This window comes from Ochotona princeps, chromosome 13 (assembly GCF_030435755.1).
Source record: "Ochotona princeps isolate mOchPri1 chromosome 13, mOchPri1.hap1, whole genome shotgun sequence".
NCBI classification, from domain to species: domain Eukaryota; kingdom Metazoa; phylum Chordata; class Mammalia; order Lagomorpha; family Ochotonidae; genus Ochotona; species Ochotona princeps.
The window spans coordinates 2,354,172-2,376,317 of NC_080844.1; the positions used below are offsets into that span (position 1 = coordinate 2,354,172).

General features: G+C 40.0%; 1 non-coding gene across 1 annotated transcript; it reads left to right on the plus strand.

Annotated features, from left to right (window-relative positions):
• The first annotated feature begins 19,287 nt into the window (after window positions 1–19,287).
• Window positions 19,288–19,482, plus strand: LOC131481808 (U2 spliceosomal RNA). Its single transcript, XR_009246578.1, has one exon. It is a non-coding gene; the product is annotated as a U2 spliceosomal RNA (small nuclear RNA).
• The last annotated feature ends 2,664 nt before the right edge of the window (window positions 19,483–22,146 follow it).

Sequence of the window (22,146 nt, forward strand, 5' to 3'; positions counted from 1 at the left end):
GTCACAGGATCTTCCCTGTGCCATTTTTTGTTTGTTTATTTTTACTGAGTAATCCGCAAGCATAGTCAAGTTCCTAGATGTGCAGAGTGGATTATTTCCCTTGGAAGATAGCAGTAGGTTTGGGGGCAGGTTTCAGAGAGGCAGCTGATACCCTAAAATTGGGCCACCTGTTGTATTCACTCTGTCCTATGCAGCTACATCCTGGGGATGTAAAGATTTCATTCTCAGGGTGGTAAGATGGCCTAACGGGCCAATTCTCCATCTGCGGTGTGAACATCTTAAGGGCACTGGTTCCAGTCCTGGCTGCTCCCCTTCTGATCTAGCTCCCTGCTAAGAACCTGGGAAAGCAGCAGGTGGCCCAGGGCCTTAGGCTTCTGCACACACATGGGAGACCAAGAAGAAGCTTCAGACAGGCCCATCAATGGCTGCTGTGTACATTTAGGGAGTGAATCAGTGGGTGGAAATATCTTTCCCTATGTCTAATACAATAAAAATTAGACCTTAATTAAAAAAATAAAATAAAAAGTAGATCTTAATTTTTTTTCTCTCAGCCACTGTCCAATTTCTTGGAGACATACTAATACCAGCTAATTGGAAGCTGATATTAAAGCGACTATACAGGATTGATTGATGCACTCTGGATTCTCTCAGTCCTGTCTAAGGAGCAAAACTTCTCAAAGGCCCAGGAAAATCCTAGGGGAGTGTGTATTGCATGCACAGCAATTTCATTTTGTATCCACAGATTTGGTTTAGTTAGGGGACAGCTTGTACTAATGGAGAGTGTTTGTAAAGGTCAGATTTTAGTGACTGAGAGAGGGTTTATAGAGTTGGGACTATATCTGTGACTGGTATATTAAAAAGTGATTTTATTTTCTAACCACTTTCTGGCCCAAGGGATTATGAGACCATTGAGATTCACTGTATATGTATTCTGTATAACACATCTCAATCAGACACTTGGTTAGCTTATGTTAATGAGACAGCCCTGGGTGGAATTCCAAGCTAACTTGGACATGGGGTCAGAAGATCAGAAAGAACAAATATGTGTTGTCCCCCAGCATCGGCCTGGAGCTGTGTGTGTGGTCAGATACTGAATGTGAGGCCTCTGCTAATTCTAGATGATGTCAGAGTTGAATTGCTTGGCAATCAGTAGGTAGTAGAAAGTTGGTATAAAGCAACGATCACACATTTGGTGTTAGAGATTATATAGCAACAAAATCATACAGACCACAGCTTTCCACTGGATTCCAGGGATTGGTCACAGCTGAGAACCAAGACACTACAGGCAATATTCCAGGCTGTTGGAAGAAGAAAGAAAAAATTTCACAATTCCCAGAATTCCTGTCTGTGTATGATTCATTTTTCCTATGTCCGATCCCAGAAATGAGCCCTTCGGGGCTATATCTCAGTTAAAATGATTCCCAAGGCCTGGGAGCCTGGAAGAATGTCAGAGTGTGGGCCCCCTTGCAGACTGGGACAAGCAGGCTGAGTGTCTGAGCTCATTCCATCATAGCCTTGTGAAGAAAATCAATGCCCTTTATTTACGAATTGCCCGTTCATGTAGGAATTATATGCCATGATTTCAATGTTACAATTTATTTTCTTGTGTGGAATCAGAGTTCATTCAGTGATCTCAGGGAGAAAATTCTAGCCATCTGTATTTTCTGCATCCTCACAGGTGACCAAGTCCTGGTTCTTTGTGGTGATTTTGATTGCTTAAAATTGGTGTCTCTAGCTGGTGCTATGGCACAGAAGGTTAAACTGCTGCCAGCCTTGTGAACATACTATGTGGGTGCTGGTTCAAAGCTTGAGAACACTGGAAGGTGGCCCAAATGCTTGGATTCCTGAACCTATGGAAGACCTGTGAGAAAATCTGGGCTGTTGACTCTGGCTGGTACAGCCCCAGCAATTGCTGCTGTGTGGGGAGTGAACAAGTGAATTGAAACTTCTCTTTTTTAACTTATTTTTATTGTTTGCTTATAAAATTGAGAGAGATGCACAACTCTGTGGGTCTCCATTTAGGGTGGAAGAGGGTGCAAGTATAAAGGAACGTAGGTGGGACAATTACTTCAATTTTATTTTTCTCCTATGTCTGCAGGAGGGAAGATGAGGTGGCTTCTCCTTGCTGTCAAGCCACTTCTGCATGTGGGGATAGGGAAGAGACATTTGATGACGCCTCAGAGACCAGGGTGTGGAGAAGCGTGTTGTAAAGCTGTTGCTTGGGTGATTTTTATAGCTCCAAGACATCCTTGGCTTCATTGCTCCAGGTTGATAAAAATCTTTCCAAGGTCTGTTGGTTGACAAACTTCATCAGAGTGCATCCCCAGCTTCTAGACTGTGGCCTGGTTAAGTAGTAGAGGATGGTGAAAGACCTTGGGATGCTGCACCCATGGGAGACCCAGAGGAAGCTGCTAGCTCCTGTCTTCAGATAGGCTCAACTCTGTCTATTGCTGCTATGTGGGGAATGAATCAGTGGATGGAAGATCTTTCTCTTTCACTCCATTTTATAAACTTACCTTTCTTAGAAAAACAAATACATCTTTAAAATAATTATTGTTATAGCTGGATTAGAATGTATAGTATTGGGCCTGGCACAATAGCCTAGTAGCTAAGTTCTCACTTTGCATGTGCTGGGATCCCATATCGGTACCAGCTTGTGTCAAAATGATTATTGTTATAGCTGGATTAGAATGTATAGTATTGGACCTGGCACAATAGCTTAGTAGCTAAGTCCTTGCCTTGCATGTGCTGGGATCCCATATGGGTACCAGTTCGTGTCCTAGCGGCCCTGCTTCCCATCCAGCTCCCTGCTTGTGGCCTGAGAAGGTAGCAGAGGACAGCCCCAAAACCTTGGGACTCTGCACCTGCATGGGAAACCCAGAATAGACTCCTGGGTATGGATCAGCTCAGCTCTGTCAGTTGCAGATGTTTGGGTGTGATTCAAGAGATGGAAGAGCTTCCTCACTGTCTCTCCTCCTCTCTGTATATCTGACTTTCCAACAAAAATGAAATAAATCTTTTTTTTCTTAAAGAATGTTTAGTATTTGTAATTTTCTGTTATATTCTTTTTTTACAAAGTCTCTTATTAATCTATTTGAATGTAGAGGGAGATATCTTTCCCTTGCTGTCTCACTCCACAAAGCCTGCATCAGCTGTCTTGGCTAGTTTGCAGATGGCACCCTTGAAGTCCATTCAGGTTTTCCACATTGTGGCAGGGATCTAAGATCTGAGCCAGTGTCTGTTGCCTGCAGGGGGTGCATTAGCAGGGAGCTGAATCAGATGGGAGGTGGTTGGACCCAGCTCACACTGACAGATGGGATGTGCTTATCCAAATTGGTGTGTGAACTGCTACACTTAATGTTTTGATAAGATTTTTTTAATTATTTTTTTTATTGGAAAGTTGGACTTACAGAGAGAAGGAGAGACAGAGAGGCAGATCTTCTGTGCCATGATTCACTTCCCAAGTGGCCACAATGTGTAGAGCTCAGCGGATCTGAAGCCAGGAGCCTGGAGCCTGGATCTTCTTCTGGGTCTCCCAAGCAGTTGCATGTCTCAAGGCCGTAAGCTGTCTATGACAGCTTTTCCAGGCCACATGCAGGGAGCTGGATGGGAAATAGGGCTGCTGGGATATGAACTGGCACTCATGAGGGATTCCAGTGTGTTCAAGATGAGGACTTTAGCTGCTGGGCTACCACGCTGGGCTCTGCATTTGATCTTAAAGGCCGAGAAGTGCTGGAGTGTTAACTGCTGCACCTAACATAAATGCTAGTTTTTTGTTTTGAAACTCTTTTTTAACATTTTTATATATTTTTTGTACTTTTCTAAAAAAACATTTTATTGTTATTGGAAAGCCGGATATACAGAGAGGAGGAGAGACAGAGAGGAAGATCTTCCGTCCGATGTTTCACTCCCCAAGTGAGCCGCAATGGGCCAGTACGTGCCAATCCGATGCCAGGAACCAGGAACCTCTTCCGGGTCTCCCACGCAGGACTGCTTTCCCAGGCAACAAGCAAGGAGCTGGATGGGAAGTGAAGCCGCCGGGATTAGAACCGGCGGCCATATGGGATCCCGGAGCTTTCAAGGCGAGGACTTAAGGCGCTAGGCCACGCCGCCGGGCCCTATTTTTTGTACTTTTAAAAAAATTTATACAAGGCAGATATTGTGATCTGCTGGTGGACTCATCAGATTCCTGCCAGAGTGTGATAGGGCCTGGTTGACAACTAAGTTTGCCCAAGGTATCAGGGTCAAGCAACCCTGTGCTTGAATCAGTTCTTGCTTGCTCTCAGGACATGAGTTAGTGGCAGGCTGGAATTGGGGGTACAGCCAGACACCAGCACATTCACTCCCCCATTGGATGAGGGTGTTCCAAGCAGTCAATGAACCACACTGCCAGATGCCTTGTCTTCTCATTTTAATTGAGCATCCTGTAAGAGTCCATTTGCTCTGTTATTAAGAGCAAGGATATGCATTTTTCTTTTTTGATCAGGTAATTTCCCTATACTCTGCATTTTCAAATAATCTAAATCTGATTTTACAGAATACTATTTCCTGAAGTTCAGATATTTTATAACTGAAAGTTCCCAATTCTTTTATTCTTCCCTGTGGATAATTTCTGCCATTCCTTTTAGCTACTGAAGGTTGCAACCATTATATTTGTTGTTGCTATTATCATTTTTTTAAAGATTTATTTATTTTATTACAGCCAGATATACAGACAGGAGGAGAGACAGAGAGGAAGATCTTCCGTCCGATGATTCACTCCCCAAATGAGCCTCAACGGGCCGATGCTGTGCCGATCCGAAGCAGGGAACCTGGAACCTCTTCCAGGTCTCCCACGTGGGTGCAGGGTCCCAATGCATTGTGCTGTCCTCAACTGCTTTCCCAGGCCACAAGCAGGGAGCTGGATGGGAAGTGGAGTTGCCGGGATTAGAAACGGCGGCCATATAGGATCCCGGGGCTTTCAAGGCGAGGACTTTGGCTGCTAGGCCATGCCACCGGGCCTGCTACTATCATTTTGAATAAAGGTTTTTCTGTTAGATCATATGGAAATAAGAAAACTGAATGTTTGTACCACTATTAGATTTGAAGCTCTGTTTTCTCCATATGACCTGAAATCCAGGATTAAATCCTCCTTTATTGGAGAGAATGTGGAAGAGACTGAGAAAGACAGAACTCTATTCTCTGATCGTTTGAAGGCTCCTATGATTGCCATGGATAGATAAGGGCTGAATCTGGGAGCTGGGAATTCAGTTCAGGTTTTACTTGTGAGTGGCAGGAACCCAGTGACTTAAGTCATCACCACTGCTTCCCAAGGTGCCGGAGTCCAGCTCCAGCCGAGGTTCAGAACTCGCGAAGTGTGCGTGGAGTCGGGGTAAAGAAAGAAAGAGACGGACCACTAGATTTCCATGATGATAGTGGACAGGGCAATAAAGCTGTCTGCTTTATTTATACAGAATCAGTTAAACTCTGGCTCAGACTTTCCACGTCATGGTCAAGTGGGTGTTTCTAAGGACAACCATGCCATCTGCTTTAACCAAAAACAACAGAAATTCCTGCTACAATCCTTATCCTACAACATAATCTTGTATCACAAAGAAAAGGAGAACCTAAAGATTAAGGAAAGGATGAAACCCTAAACACAGGTCCCTTGATTAGCATAAGGTCAATGGGGACAGCCAAAACAGTAGGAATAATAGAAGGCCCTTTTGTAAGACATTATTATTGACATTAACCTCCAAGCTCACATTGTGTAAAACGCCAGTCTCACAATAGCGAAAATGTCTGGACAGATTAGAATTCTTCCGCTGAGCCGGCATAGTAGGCGCGGCGAATGTCCAAGTGAAAAGCACCGACACATACGGTATGTTGAATTTGAGTTGTTTGAATATTCTCCATACTGATTTCCATAGAGGCTGTACCAGCCTGCAGCCCCACCAGCAGTGGAGTAGGGATCCCTTTTCCCCGCAACCTCGCCAACAAGTGTTGTTGGTGCTTTTATTCATGTGGGCTAGTCTTACTGGAGTTAGGTGGTACCTCATTGATGTTTTAATTTGGATTTCCCTTATTGCCAGGGAACTTGAGCATTTTTTCATATGTTTATTTGCCATTTGGGTTTGTTCCTTTGTGAAGTGTTTGCCCATTTCCCGTGCCCATTTCTTGAGTGGCTTGTTTGTTTTGACATTTTGGTTGTTTTGTAATTCTTTGTATATTCTGGAGATCAGCCCTCTATCACCTATGTCTTGTGCGAAGATCTTCTCCCATTCTGTGGGTTGCCTTTTTACTTTGTTGATTGTTTCTCTAGCTGTACAGAAGCTTCTTAGTTTGATGAGGTCCCAATTGTTTATTTTGGTCTTGATTTCTACTGCATTTGGAGTCTTTTTTAGGAAGTGAGGGCCTACCCCTAAGTGTTGCAGTGTGTTTCCAACATTTTCTTCCAAAAGTTTGAAGGTTTCTGGATGTAGGTTTAGATCTGTTATCCATTTAGATCTGATCTTAGTGTATGGTGAGAGATGTGGATCTATTTTTTTGTTTCTGCAGGCTATCAACCAGTTGTCCCAACAGCATTTATTGAACAAACCTTCCCATTTGCCTGGATTGTCGTTTGTCTTTTTGTCAAAGATTATTTGGCTGTATCTGTGTGGGTTTCCTTCTGGTGTTTCTATTCTGCTCCATTGATCTTCCTCTCTATCTTTGTGCCAGTACCACGTATGATCCAGCAATAGCACTCCTAGGAATATATCCTGAACACTTGTTTTATGAGAAACCAACATGCACTCCTGTGCTCATAGCAGCACAATCAGTAATTGCAAAAACATGGAAGCAACCAAAATGCCCATCAACAGAGGATTGGATAAGAAAGCTATGGTTCATCTACTCCATGGAATACTACTCAGCTATTAAAAAAAACAAAATGCAGTTCTTTGTGGCCAAATGGGCCAAACTGGAAACCATAATGCTAAGGAAAATGAGCCAATCCCAAAAGGTTAAATACCACATGTTTGCCTTAATTTAAGATGATATGATGTTATGTATAACGTGTTATGTTTTGAATGTTATATGTTGTGTATAAACTAAAATTGAAGTATAGTTGAGGTGGTCACAGAAGGTGACTGGGAACTCGCATTTACTTTTAACATATTGGTTACTCATTACTATGTCAATTAATTCCATAATGATGTAAATTTTTGCTGATGGTATGTTGGAGCTTTCAATTGACTGGGATGATACTCTGCTGGCTCTGTCTTCAGACCAGAGAGGGTATACCTAAGAAGCCGTTGAACTTGACGGGACAATAAGATGCTGGACTCTATGTTTGGTATACGCTTGCAATGGGGGAATCTCAACTGAACTTGAGCTGTGGTTATGCAACTAGGTGGAGGAATCCACCATGGTGGGAGGGTTTGGGGAGGGGTGGGGAGAACCCAAGTATCTATGTAATTGTGTCACATAATACAATGTAATTACTGAAGTTAAATGATAAATGATTAAAAAAAAAAAAAAAGAAAGAAAAGCACCGACACATGGAGACCATGGTGGTGGTAGAAGTGCTGGGAGCGGCCTGCTCCTAAGCCTCTTTGTTACATATTATCTCCTCTTCCCCCCAAGTCCATTAACAGGACAATAGGACGCCAATGAGTCTGCAAAGGCCAGGTGCTACTGCCTTAGACCTGATTCCTGAGTGCTCAGCTAAAGCAATGTAAATCAGCTCCACAGCCCACAGAACCAGGAGGTGCAGTATAGGATACAATGTGTCTCAACTGCTAAGCTAAACTCCCATCTTGGTTTTAGTGTTGTTTATTTTAACTGAGATACATTGATCCAAGTTTAATATTAAATGAACGAATAAGACAGTGTAAGATGTGTTGGGTTGTGGATGAGTAAATTAATCCACCATTTGGAATACTTGCATCCAAACCAAAGCTCCTGGTTCAAGTCCTGACCATTCTGCTTCCAATCTGTTTCCTGCTGAGGCATCTAAGAAATATCTGGTGTTGTCTCAAGTGCCAGAGTACCTCTCTCCACATGGGAGATGCAAGAGAAAATGGATCCTGGGCTCAGTCTGGCACATTCAGAGGCATATCGATGGTAGACAATCTCTGTCCTTTCCTGTCGCTCTTTCAGGTTGTAAGTAAAGCATTGCAATTATTCTTGGATCTAGTTTCAAGGTTATTGCTCCAGTAGTGGAATTTGCAAAACACTGGGTAACTGTTTTTATAAAGATTTATTTATTATCATTGGAAAGGTGGATTTTATAGAAAGAAGGGCAGACAGAGAGATATATTCTATCCTCTGGTTCACTCCCCTAGAGGCTACAATGGCCGGAGTGGATGCAATCCGAAGCCGGGAGTCAGGAGTTTCCTCTGTGTCTGCCATGTGGTTACAAGTTTCCAAGCCTTTGGAGTGTCCTCCACTGCTTTCTCAGACCATAGGCAGGGAACTTGATGGGAAGTGGAGCAGCTGGAACATGAACCAGTGCCCATGTGTGATCCCAGCACATGCAAGGTGAGGACATTAGTCACTAGGCTGTGGTGCTAGGCCCAACACAGGGTAATTTCCTTATATATCATGTAAAGCAGAAAGTTCAATAGGCAAGATAACCTTGACTTTTGATTACAAGGATATGTATATTTAAAAAATTTCTGTCAAGTGTTGTGGAAAAGCCTATATTGCCAGCATGTCATATGAGCACCAGTTGCAATCTCAGGTGGTAAACTTTTGATCCATTTCCCAATAACGTGCCTGGAAAGCAGCATAAAACATCACAGTTTCTTGGACCTTTGTAATCAGGTGGAGGATCTAGACGGAATTCTAGGCGTACTGGTTGTTGTCTAGCCTTACCTGAACATTGTGGCCATATGGGAACTGAATCACGAAAGGGAGGAGTTCTCTCTGTCTTCTTTCCTTCTTTTTTCTGCAATTCTGCCTTTTAAGCAAATCACTCTTTGTAAAAATTTTTTTCAAGATTTATATATTGCGTAGTCAGATATACAGAGAGGAGGAGGAGCAAGAGGACGATCTTCTGTCTGATTGTTAACTCCCCATGTGCCGCAATGGCTAGAGTTGTGCCAACTGAAGCCAGGAGCCTCTTCTGGATCTCACACATGGCTACAGGGCTCCAAGGTCTTGTGCTGTCCTCAACTCCCTTTCCAGGCCACAAGCAGAGACCTGAATGGGAAGTTGGGCTGCTGGGATGAGAACCAGTGCCCATATCGGCTCTTGGCATGCTCAAAGGTATGATTTTAGTTACTAGGTTACTGCACTGTGCCCACATAATTAATATTGAGTATGCAAGCACTAATTACAGTGGGAAGGACAAAAGGACCCTCTAGTCACCAGCTTACTTCCACAATGGCCCCAATGTTCCAGGCTTGGCGAGGTCAAAGACATTGGCAAAGATCTTCATTTGGGTCTCCCTTGTAGGTATCAAGGGCCCACACGCTGACATCATTCACTGCCATTCTCAGTGCATTATCAGAAAGTTGCATCAGCAACACAGTGACTCATACTGTATTTGGCTGCTCTGGTAGCAGGATGCCAGGATTGCCAAGTAATGGCTCAGCCTTTTGTCCCTATGTCATCCCTGGTAAGAGTTACCCAAAAAATGAAAGAAAATTTTTATGCAGAATGATCCTAAAGACACAATAAATGAAGACATTTACTAAACAATTCATGATGAAGGCTATTTGAATCAAGTTCCAGGATCATGTATGGGTGCTTTCTTGTGTCCTGGCTGCTCCACTTCCCATCCAGCTCCCTGCTTGTAGCCTGAGAAAGCACAAGGAAATGGTCCATAGACTTGGGACCCTGAACTTACTTGGCACCACCTGAAGAAACTCCTGGATCCTGGCTTCAGCCAGTGCTTGAATCCACAGGGGACGCTGGCACTGCAGACAGAGGACTAGGCTGTTGAGTCATCACATTGGTTACCATCAGTTAACATTGTTTTGTAATAAACAGCACCACCCATCTACAGAATTTTTAAATTTCTCTAGTTAAAACTTTATGCATCACACAGAAAATGTCAATCCCTCTTGACCCCAGACCTTTCCAACTTCTTTATTTTTATGAATTTGTTCCCTCTAGAAACATTATTGGGGTTGCAAATGATTTAAAATTTTGTTCCTGGTTTAAATCAATTAGTAGTTGCCTTCAGTACTACATATTGAAGTAATAACACTGTGGTATTATCATCATGGCACGTATTGTATCATTTGCCAAAAAATAAAATTAAGTTCAGTCATTCTTTGCTAAATGTTGATATCATCAATTGGGGATATCAATCACTGTTGACACACAGAACATGGCAGGTGGAAATCCAACTTGTAACCTTCATACATACTAAACTGCAAGTGGAAATCCAACATGGAGAGGAACTTTGCACACAGTGGAGCAAATCCAACCCATAGGAATCACATTGTCAAGAACAGGCAGAAATCCAACACATAGGCGACACATTGCAGACAGCAGGAAGAAATCCTACATGGAACAGACACATTGTAGACGGTAGATGGGAAAAACATTTGGTAGCAGACATATGCTCAACTGCAGGTGGAAAACCAACAGGGAGAGGAAATGTTGCATACAGCAGGAGGAAAGCAGTCACATAGCATACACATCTGAAATGGCAGTGGAAATCCAACTGGTAGCATACTCCATGAAAACGCAGGGGTGAAATCCAACACGATGCAGACACAGTATAAATAGTACGTGGAAGTACAACACGTAGCAAGCACTTGGTAAACGGTAGGTGGAAATCCAACACCTAGCAGACCTATTGTAAATGGCAGATGGAAATCCAACTGGTAGTGTGCACACCCTAAATTGCAGGTGGAATCTAACACGTAGCAGATACATTGTAACTGGCAGGTGCAAATCCAGCACGTAGCAGGAACATCGTCACGAGAGGTGCAAATCCAACTGGTAGCACACACTTGCTAAGCTGAAGGCAGAAACCCAATATGTAGTTGAAACTTTTTATACAGCAGGAGGAAATCCAACATGGAAGAGACACATTCAATATGGCAGGTGCAAATCCAACTGGTAGCAGACACACCCTAAACTGGAGGTGGAAATCTTACATGGATATGAAGTTCTATATAAAGCAGGATCAAATCAAGCACATAGCATACACATCATAAACAGTAGGTGGAAATCCAACACGCAGAGTACAGGGTAAACAACAGATGGACATCCAACTGGTAGCCTGCACTGCCTAAACTGCACGTGGAAACCCAATAAGTAGCAGAAGTTTTGTAGACAGCAGAAGGAAATCCAACATGTAGCATGTACATTGTAAACAGCAGGTGGAAAAACAACTTGTAGCAGACATATCCTAAATGGCAGGTGCAAATCCAATTCGTAGCAGACAAAATATAAATGGCGGGTGGAAATCCAATATATACAGAACACTTTCTCTTTTTGCACTTTATTATATTTTTATTTTGAATTTTGAATTTTGTGATAAAATTTTGAATAGACTGTGATTCTCCCCACCCCAACTCTTTAACCTAGTCATATTTTCCCCATTTTGTTACAATAGTGTAGGCCTTTCTAAAGAATCAATATTTTATCAGCTTCTTATTTGAGAGTACCCCAACATTTTAGGTACAGAAAATGTCAGACAGTCCAGTATCACATTGTCTTCACATGTCCAATCGTTTCATTGGGAATCCATCTTTTGACTGGATGCAGGAATGCATGTTCCATTACACTCCTGTGTCTGTATATGATAGACCACAGTATCCCTCACTATACTTTACTATTAGTGAGAAGCCATGAAAAAAGATCAACAACCTGTGTGAGTTAGTATAGCCATAGCAACAGTAACAACAACAGCAACAAACTACAGCACCATGAGAAAAACGTGCCACTGAGTAACTTACACGTGAGTGACAAAAAGAAAACACAGAAGTCTCTTGGAAAAAAATGATGCCTTTGTATAATTCATGAGCCCATGATGAATTTGACTAGGGAAAAGAGATTATTTCAAATGAACCAAGTTGAAATAAAAAGCATCAAAACACATGGGATACAGCCAAAAAAGCAAGCATCAAAAATCAGTATGGATTGGACGATTGGAGCTACACTTTCCATGTTGGTTTCCTTATTTATAGAGAATATACGGTATCTGTTCTTTTGTGATTGACTCATTTCACTAAGCACAATGGTCTCTAGTTGGAACGCCCTGGTTGCAAATACAATAATTTCATTCTTCTTAATACCTGAATAATATTCCATGGAGTAGATGTTCCACAGTTTCTTTAACCACTCTCCCTTGGACACACATCTGGATTCTTTCTGTGTCTTTGCATTGCAGATTGTGCTGCTGCAAATATAAGATTACAGATCCCCTTCTCACATGCAGATTTCACTTATTTTTGTTCTTTTTTTCATTTGTAAAACATTTTATTGTAATTATTATCATCCTATGATACAGTCCCATAGGCTCCTGTCATTTCCCTTATCCCAGGCCCAATTCCCTCCCCCCACCTAGTTCCTCTACATAATTACTAAAATACAGTTCTTCATACACAGTCATATGTCCATCATTGTGGGCATAGACAATGGCAGAGAGTCCAACATGCTATTGTCAAGATATAGTGAACAGTTTCTTTGTAAGTCCATCTTTGTCTGGAAGTGGAAATGCATACTGCATTGTATCCTCACATCTGGATGTTAGTCTCCATTTCACAGCTACTGTACATCCCCTCAAATGAAAAGTCATAATACAAAATCAACAATAAAAAAGAAAAATAGAAATTTACAATGCCATGAAGTTAAATGACATGTTACTAGATATGACAGTCTTCATTACACAGCTATTATACATCCCCTTAAACGAAAAGCCACAAAACAAAATCAACATCAGGGAGAAAAAATAAATTAACAACACCATGAAGTTAAATGACGAACATGTAGCTGAAGAAATGAAAATCAAGAACCTTCTTGCAGAAAATGATGCTACTTTATGATCTAGGAGTCGTGACAGTCTAGGACTGGCACGAGCGGCTGCAAGCAAAGAGTTGTGTACCAACTGCAACAAGTAAAATCGCATTGTAGATCTGTGGGTGACAGAGCTTAGAAACCTGCCCCAAGGAGAAGACTCTGCTAGGTAGAAGTACAATGACCAAGAGCAAAAGAAGAGACAAAGGCACAATGAATATTACTGGAAACTCCCCTACAAAGGAGTAAAACCCTATGCCAACCTCAGAGCTAACTGAGGAAGACATCGAGAATTAGGGGACACAGAATCCATAAGACTCATTTTAAAAAATCTGATCAACAATGAGAAGTTCATGCAAGAGTTCAAAGAATTTAAGGAAGCAATAAAGCAAATCAAGGCTGATATATCAGAAATTAAGTACACAGTAGAGCAAATTAAAAGAACAGTGGAGAGTCTCCAAAATAGAATGAAGCAAGCAGAAGAAAGAATCTCAGAATTGGAAGATAATTCCTGTCATCAGGAGGAAGCAAACAAAGAGCTGGAAGCAGAGCCAGATCAGGCCAAAAAAATAAAAAATTATTCAAGAATTAAAAGACACTGTTGAGAGTTTAATGTAAGAGTTATGGGAGTCCCTAAAGGTGCAGAAAGAGAAACTGGTTTTACAAATATGTCTTAATGAAATTATAAAGGAAAATTTCCCTAATCTGGAGAAAGAATTGGGAAACAAGATCCAGGAGGGGCACAGAACTCCCAACAGTCCTGATCAAAAGTGATGCTAACCACAACGCATGGTCATCAAGCTCTCTTCAATTGAACATGAGGAAAACATCCTTCAATGTGCACGTTAAAAAAAAAATTGATCGACATATCGAGCAATGCCAATTAAACTCACAGGAGATCTCTCACAGGAAACTCTACAGGCCAGAAGAGAATGGAGTGACATATTCCAGATTCTAGGAGAAAAAAAAATTGTCAGCCTAGGATAACATATCCAGCAAAGCTTTCTTTGCCTTCGAAAATGAAAATAAAAGTCTTCAAGAATTAAGAAAAGTTACAAGAAGTTGCATCTTCCAAACCTGCCCTACCAATGATACGTCAAGATGTTCTCTTGACAAAGAAGAGGAATAGCACCAAACAAAACCAAAGGCAAATGGGAAGAATACCTCAATAAAATGACAGCAGAAGAATAAACCAATGAACAACCCATTCCTAAAAGAATAGGACCAAAGTAACACCCATATATATTAACCTTGAATGTAAATGGCTTAAGCTCAATCAAATGTCATAGATTAGTAGACTGGATTAAAAACCAAATCCCAACTATTTGTTGCCAACAGGAGACTCATTTCACCAACAAAAAGCAGCAGAAACTGTATCACATGGGATTCGACGTTTTCTGTTAGTTTCATCTCTTCAAAACACTTTCTTCTGATTAAATGAGTCAATGACACATATATCATAAAGTAGCATCATTTTCTGCAAGAAGGTTCTTGATTTTAATTTCTTCAGCTACATGTTCGTCATTTAACTTCATGGTGTTGTTAATTTATTTTTTCTCCCTGATGTTGATTTTGTTTTGTGGCTTTTCATTTAAGGGGATGTATAATAGCTGTGTAATGGAGACTGTCATATCTAGTAACATGTCATTTAACATCATGGCATTGTAAATTTCTATTTTTCTTTTTATTGTTGATTTTGTATTATGACTTTTCATTTGAGGGGATGTACAGTAGCTGTGAAATGGAGACTAACATCCAGATGTGAGGATACAATGCAGTATGCATTTCCACTTCCAGACAAAGATGGACTTACAAAGAAACTGTTCACTATATCTTGACAATAGCATGTTGGACTCTCTGCCATTGTCCATGCCCACAATGATGGACATATGACTGTGTATGAAGAACTGTATTTTAGTAATTATGTAGAGGAACTAGGTGGGGGGAGGGAATTGGGCCTGGGATAAGGGAAATGACAGGAGCCTATGGGACTGTATCATAGAAAGATAATAATAACAATAAAATGTAAAAAAAAAAGCTAAAAATAAGAAAAAAAAACATTGTGGGGAGATGGAATTTGGAAATTTGGTTAGTGAAATCCCCGAACCTACGGAATTGTATTATAATATTAAAAATATAATAGAAGGTTTAAAAAGGAAAAAAAATGTAAAAGAAAAGAATATTTAATAAACACCAAATGACAGACTAACAATGTTTTGTTGATGAATTTCAGGAAGTTAGTGAACATTTCTTTTACTACTGTATTTGTCTACTTGTGTGGCATATTAAATTATTTATTTGTTTTTATTGGAAAGTCAGATATACAGAGAGGTGGGGAATAAGAAAGGAAGGTATTCATTAGTTGATGCACTTCCCAAGAGACCTCAAAGGCCCAAGCTGAGGTGAACTGAAGCAAGGAAACAGGAGCTTCTTCCAGGTCTCCCATGGGGGTAAAGGGTCCCAAGAATTTGATCTATTCTTAACTGCTTTCCCAGGCCACAAGCAGGGAGCTGGATGGGAAGCAGGGCCACCACATTTAGAACCAACTGGCACCCATGGCCCATATGGGATGCTGGCAAGTACAAGGCTAGGACTTTTACTACCATGTTATGGCACGGGGTTCTTCTGTATAACTGACACAAGCCAAATCTAATAGCACTGTGTAAATCCTCCATTTTTTTTTATTTCGATTTTCATGCAAAAGATTGATTTTTTTTTCCTCCTGGATTCCTTGCTTTGGTTTTGATTTTGATTTTGATTTAAAATTTGTCTTGATCATTGACTCTTCCCCTTATATTTGTCAGCTGAATTCACAGTATATTTCTTTCTGTGTTTGACTTATCTCAACCACTATAGCGTTTCCTAGTTCCATCATTTGTTCAATGACAAAACTTCCTTTTATTTAAAGCTTCACAATTTCCTAGTGTGTTGATACACAATGCTTTCTTAATCATTCAATTTCGAAGGACTTGAATTCACCTTGTAATGCTGTAAATAATGTTCTACTAAATGCATAGTTACTTTTTAAAATAAATTAGGATATATACCCAGAGATGAGTTTAATGTACTATGTACAGTGATGTAGGAATAGGTTTGGAATTCAATTTGAGAATATGCTAGCCAGTTTATGTGATGGATGCTTAATTCTAGGGGTTGACAGTCTTTTGGTGAAGAGTCTTAGAGGCAGAACTTCATATTGGGTGGTGGTGTTTTGCGGATTTCTATCCTTGGCCTTAGTGATGGCCATCTTTGGGAATGAGTTGTTCTCACAGCAGCATACTATTATATGACAGGATGACCTCACATGGTTTGCTTCAGTACATGACCACATCCATTTCCAGTTCCCTGCCATGTTACAATACAACCAGAGAAATATCTTTTGGGAGTAATGTGGAGATGTTCTGAAACCCAAGAAAGAAAAGTATGGGCAAATTACTTAGGAAAAGACTAAAATACATGTAAATTCCTTAGGCAGATATTAGTGTATAATGCTTTACAGTAATTTGTCACTATTCCCTAAGCATTGTATACACACTAAATAATTTGCCACAAAATTCTGCTGTCCTACTATGTACCAGGTACTCTTTTGGGTATTAGGGACAAAACAGTAAAGGAAACAGACACAAATCAATGCTTTTCATTGCTGACTGAATGGTTTTACCTCTGTTATGCTTTCTTAAATTTTCCATCCCAGACACCTCTTCCAATGTGATTAATGATGTTTATTTTGTTGAGACATTTTAACTAATTTCATTTCCAACTCTGATCCCTGAGTGTATCTTGTCTAGTAGATTTTGTTTTGGATCCAGCAGTAGTGCAGGGATTTCCAGATATTAATGTTCTTGCTTTTAATAATAACATGAAATGGGAGCCCGGCGGTGTGGCCTAGAGGCTAAAGTCCTCGCCTTGAAAGCCCCGGGATCCCATATGGCTGCCGGTTCTAATCCTGGCAGCTCCACTTCCCATCCAGCTCCCTGCTTGTGGCCTGGGAAAGCAGTTGAGGATGGCCCAATGCATTGGGACCCTTCACCCCCGTGGAAGACCCGGAAGAGGTTCCAGGTTCCCTGCTTCGGATCAGTGCGCACCGGCAGTTGTGGCTCACTTGGGGAGTGAATCATCAGGTGGAAGATCTTCCTCTCTGTCTCTCCTCCTCTCTGTATATCTGGCTGTAATAAAATGAATAAATCTTTTAAAAAAATGTGAAATGGCAAATCTGTGAGGATTTTCTCAGCCATCCTCAAATGCCTATATTGTTCATTCAATAAAGACATGACAATTTTTAAATAATTTGTTACACAGTATAGGTAGAAATTTGCAATTGTAAAATGTTGATTACAGGACATAGCATTTCAGTTAGACTCAAAGCACACATTTTGGTGACTAATTGACTGCATTTGATCACACTGAATAATATATTATGGATTTCTATTTTGCATAGAGAAGAGCTTTTTAGTGGTGATGGTATCATTTTTGGCCTAGTGTTAAAATCCTGACATCCTATATTAAAGTACTGGTCTTAGAGAGTCTGGTGTATGATTCTGATTTCTGCTTCTGGTTAACATAATCACTGGAATGTAACAGCTACAGCAATATTCAGCTCATTTCTTGCTACCCATGGAAGCCATGTGGATGAATTTCCTTGGTCACAGCATCATGCAAACTCAGACTGAGCCACCAGTCTTCTGTGGTAGGAAACAAATACATAGAAATTCTATCTTTCTCCATGAACTTCTGCTTCTCAATGAATGTTCATTTACACATACATACATAAAGAAATGTATTTCAATAAAAACATACATTGTCTAGTGAAGATATACTAATCAGTTAAACTGAATAATTAAAATGAAGGACAGCAACATCTCTGTGCTTTTATTCTGAAAAGGCAAACCTAGCATATCTAGTTTCGCAGAAGCCTCCATTTCAAAAAACAACATTCATATATGACTGGGAAGGTAGGTCCTCACAAAGTTCCAATTGGTAACTGTGCAAAAATGAGTTAAAGATGATACATGAAAGGCTGACCAGAACGTAGTCAAGAGACTGTCAGTGTGCAGGTGAGGATATGCTTGGAAGAAGATCGGCATCACCACTTTAGAATCAGGAGGTGTTGGATTTATAAAGGGGATCAAAGATGTAGCTTTTCCGCTCATGTAAGATTCAATCTTTGGCAAGTAAGAAAGTGAGGTGGCTGGTAGGCTAATTCTTTACTTCTGAGTGTGTGAAACAAAGTGACTCTCAGTGAAACTTGCAGAGAAGGCTGAGGGTGATGGGGCACAAGACAGGAGAGTGGGTGTGGCATCTTTAATAAGCCATTTGAACTTTATCCTGTAAGCTGTTGACACAGAATCTACACTTTCTGTCCCAGGGAACTGCATTACACCCTGGAGAGGAGGAAATGCAGCCTGAATTCTGCTACCAATGCAAATGCACTGGGACAGGGGTGTTTTTACTGAATAAAAATCTCTCTTCGTAGGGAGGAGTAGGAGAGGGGACCATTTCCTGATTTACAGGTGCTTATTTTTTCCCTGAGATCCACACAGAAGAATAAGGTGGGATGTCATCATGAGTCCCCTGGACTGTGGGGCTCTCTTGAGAAACCAGCTGTGGCCTGAACTTGTCATGAAGCTAAGCTTATTGTTTTCCTCTTGTTTGTTAACAAGGCCTGAGAACAGACAACCTGTCCAAGCAGGCCTGCCTCAGAGAAATGAGCCCACAGGTAAGAAGAGTGGCACCCAGATGCTTTCCATTGATGTCTCCCAGAGACCAGGAAAGTTCACCTTATCCCTCAAGTGGATATTCTTCTAAAGATGACAGGCCAAAATTGTATTGCTTCTATAAGTGAAGTGGGAATAATTGCCCTGTAAGGAGATGAGGTGGTACAGTCTCCTCACAATAAACACATGTTGAGGATTTATTTCACTATGGAGTCCAGCAGAGGCTTAACTGGGTGAGTGTCTGTGGCTTCTGGGATGAAGCAGTCTATCTTTGGATATAGAGTTAAGAAAATTTTCCACTCATGATATGAATCTTAGATTAATGAATTCTGTAATTTCATGAATTACAGAAGCACAACAGTGTATAGGTTTGCAGGATCATAGTTTTATATTTTTGCTGACTTGAATTGCAATTGCAAATGCTATCATTTATTGCAGCATTTTTAAATCTAACTTCTTCATTGATTTCAATTTTCTTTAATTAGATGTAACACATCTGAACTGACTCAGTATATTTTGGTGATATTGCATAACAATGGCAAAGTTCATTTAACTTCTACTCAGTGTTCTTGAACAGGGAATTTGGAGCAGAGGGCACAATTTTATTTACCTTTTTCAAAAGTCAGTACTTATCGCTTCTCGGCCTTTTGGCTAAGATCATGTGTAGTGTCTGTTCTAAAGTCAGTACTTGACAGGTTGCTCTGGCTATAACCTTCCTGTTTTAGTGGTTTATAGGCTAGCATGTGGGAAACCTTAAAAGTGCACTTTCATTTCTCTTTCGTGTATATACATGATTCTGTTGGTATTACAATTCTATGCAGCACTTTCTTTGAAAACTCACAAATTATGATTTCCTACTAACTTATTTTGCTGTGTTTTTGTCTCCTATTTTACACTGAATTTTTGCTACCTATGTTTTCCTTTTCTTTCTCTCAATGGTTCTGTAAACACAATTTGCACATTTTGCATATGCTCATAATTAATGCTGCATTTTTCATTTTTCTGCATTATGCAACATTTCCAAAGAACAGGTCATGGCATTGCAGATAATCAATGCTGTTAGATCCTTATTCTCTTCACTCTTCTAAAATTTGTCCATTTTATTAAAAAATATCTTTAAATCAAACTTATTATAGTGGAAACAATTTTTATTGGTTGATTCTGCCAACTGACTCAATTTTGTCAATCAGCACTATCAACCTCCTCACACACATTGTTCATCAAAAGTTCTTGGTATGTTTTAGTGTTGTAAATGTTGTCATATGTCTCAAATGCTTCTCCCTATAAATGTGATAAAACTTATGAGAACATCAGGCAAAAATTGTTGTGGTGGGCCAAGAAAATGTTGATATTCTTATCTGGTCACCATTTTGTCATTAAATTGCTTTACTGAATGACTGATAATATATGAATATTGCAATACTGTTCCATATTTACAAATAATTATTGTAATAGATTATTTCTTCCTTAAGTGTGTTACTAAATGAGTTGATCATGATCATTCAGATGTGGAAATAGTCAATCATTTAGTGAGCTCAAAGGTGATACACAATTCTTTTTGCTTTACTAGATTAAGCTCTGGAGAATGTTGAGCATCCATTTAATCAAAAATTCAATGATTCCTACATTACCACATGGCGTGGTGTGTGGTTGCAAAAAGATTTTCTATTTCTGTGGTTTATTTCTGAATTTGAGTCTTTTCACACATATATATATATACACATATATATGTGTGTCATATATATATGTGTGTGTGTGTCATATATATATATATGTGTGTGTGTGTGTCATATATATATATATATATATATATATATATATATATGGAGAGAGAGAGAGAAAGAGGCTTGCAGCAGTTCCTCTACAAGGCCCAGGAGCAGGTGATATGGAGATGAATGAAGGGGATGTCTTTTGATTCACAGGTTCAGATGAAGGATGTGCTAGAGCATTGGGAAACCTTACTGTTGAAATGCAAATGGCTCAAGCCCCCTCATGGATGCCTAAGGGAAAAGCTTCCTTTAAAAGTCTGATGCTTTTAATAAACTTTTGCTATTGACCATCAGTCAGTAGTCCATGTGTGTCATTGTCAGGCTCCATGTACCAAGTCCATTGGTGCACATGTGTTTATATATGCATGTATAACATTATATACAAAAATATGTAGCAAAAAGGGATACATATATATATATTTGGTATGTATATGCATGTATGTGTGTATTTACAGAGAACCAATTTCAAAATATTTGGGAAACCAAATTAAAATTGTATTGTTTTGTTGAAGAATTCATGTTGAAATACCTTAACAGGGGGTTCTTTAAAAGCTTGAAAAATAATATATACTGACAGATTTTCATGTTATAGAATAAGTAATATGGAAGTTTTAGTATAAATAATTTTAGTAAACATTCAGAGTTTATTAAAGTAGTGGGTAAAATAAAAAGAATGATTTTGCATGAGTTTCATATTAACAGAGGTATATACGGTAATATGTGGACTGTGTTTTGTTTCACAGGTAGTTGAAATATCTTCAAATATGCTGTCATGAGCAAAATATCCAGGAATGTTATCACTGAAAAATGTGCATTTTTTCCAAGCTTGCATTGGTATCTTAGCCAATACCTTCCTCCTTGTCTTCCACATCTTCACAATCCATCAAATTACTAGACCTAGACCAACAGACATGATCACTTGTCAGCTGGCTTTTGTCCATTTAGTGTTGCTACTTACCACTCTAGATATTTCATCTGCAGACATATTCAAATCCCTGGGATTTCCAAATGATTTAAGTTGTAAAGTTATGCTTTGTGTGAGTAGAATGTCTAGGGGTCTCTCCATCTCCATCACCTGTCTCCTGAGTATTGTTCAGGTCATCACCATCAGTCCCAGCTCCTTCTACTTGTCAACATTTAAATATAAACTCACAAAACATATTGCCGTTGCTTTCTTCTGTATTTGTTGCTTCAGCCTGTGTTCCAATAGCAACATGATCATCTACACTGTAGCTCATTCCAACAGGACCAATCTCCTCAATGTCAGTAAGTACTGCTCCCTCGCTTCAATTAATTCCATTGTCAGGGCACTATATCGCATGCTTAACTTGTCCCAGAATGTCTTCTTTGTAGGAATGATGCTTCTCTCCAGCATGTACATGGTGATTTTCTTATGTAACCATCAGAGGAAGTCTGAGTACCTTCACAGCATGAGCATTTCCCCAAGAACCTCCCCAGCAAAAAGGGCTACCTGTACTGTCCTATTGATTGTGAGCTTGTTTGTGATTATGTACTGTGTCGATATCATCATCACATCCTTCTTATACATATTGTGGAAATATGACCAAGCTATATCGCACGTCCAGTGTCTTTTGGGAAGCATCTATGCCACAGTCAGTCCTTTGGTGTTTATTATTTCTGATAAAAGAATAGTTGACATTCTGAAAAAAGTAATCAATATGTGCCAGACATTTCAAGTGTTGATAAAGTAAGTCAAAAAG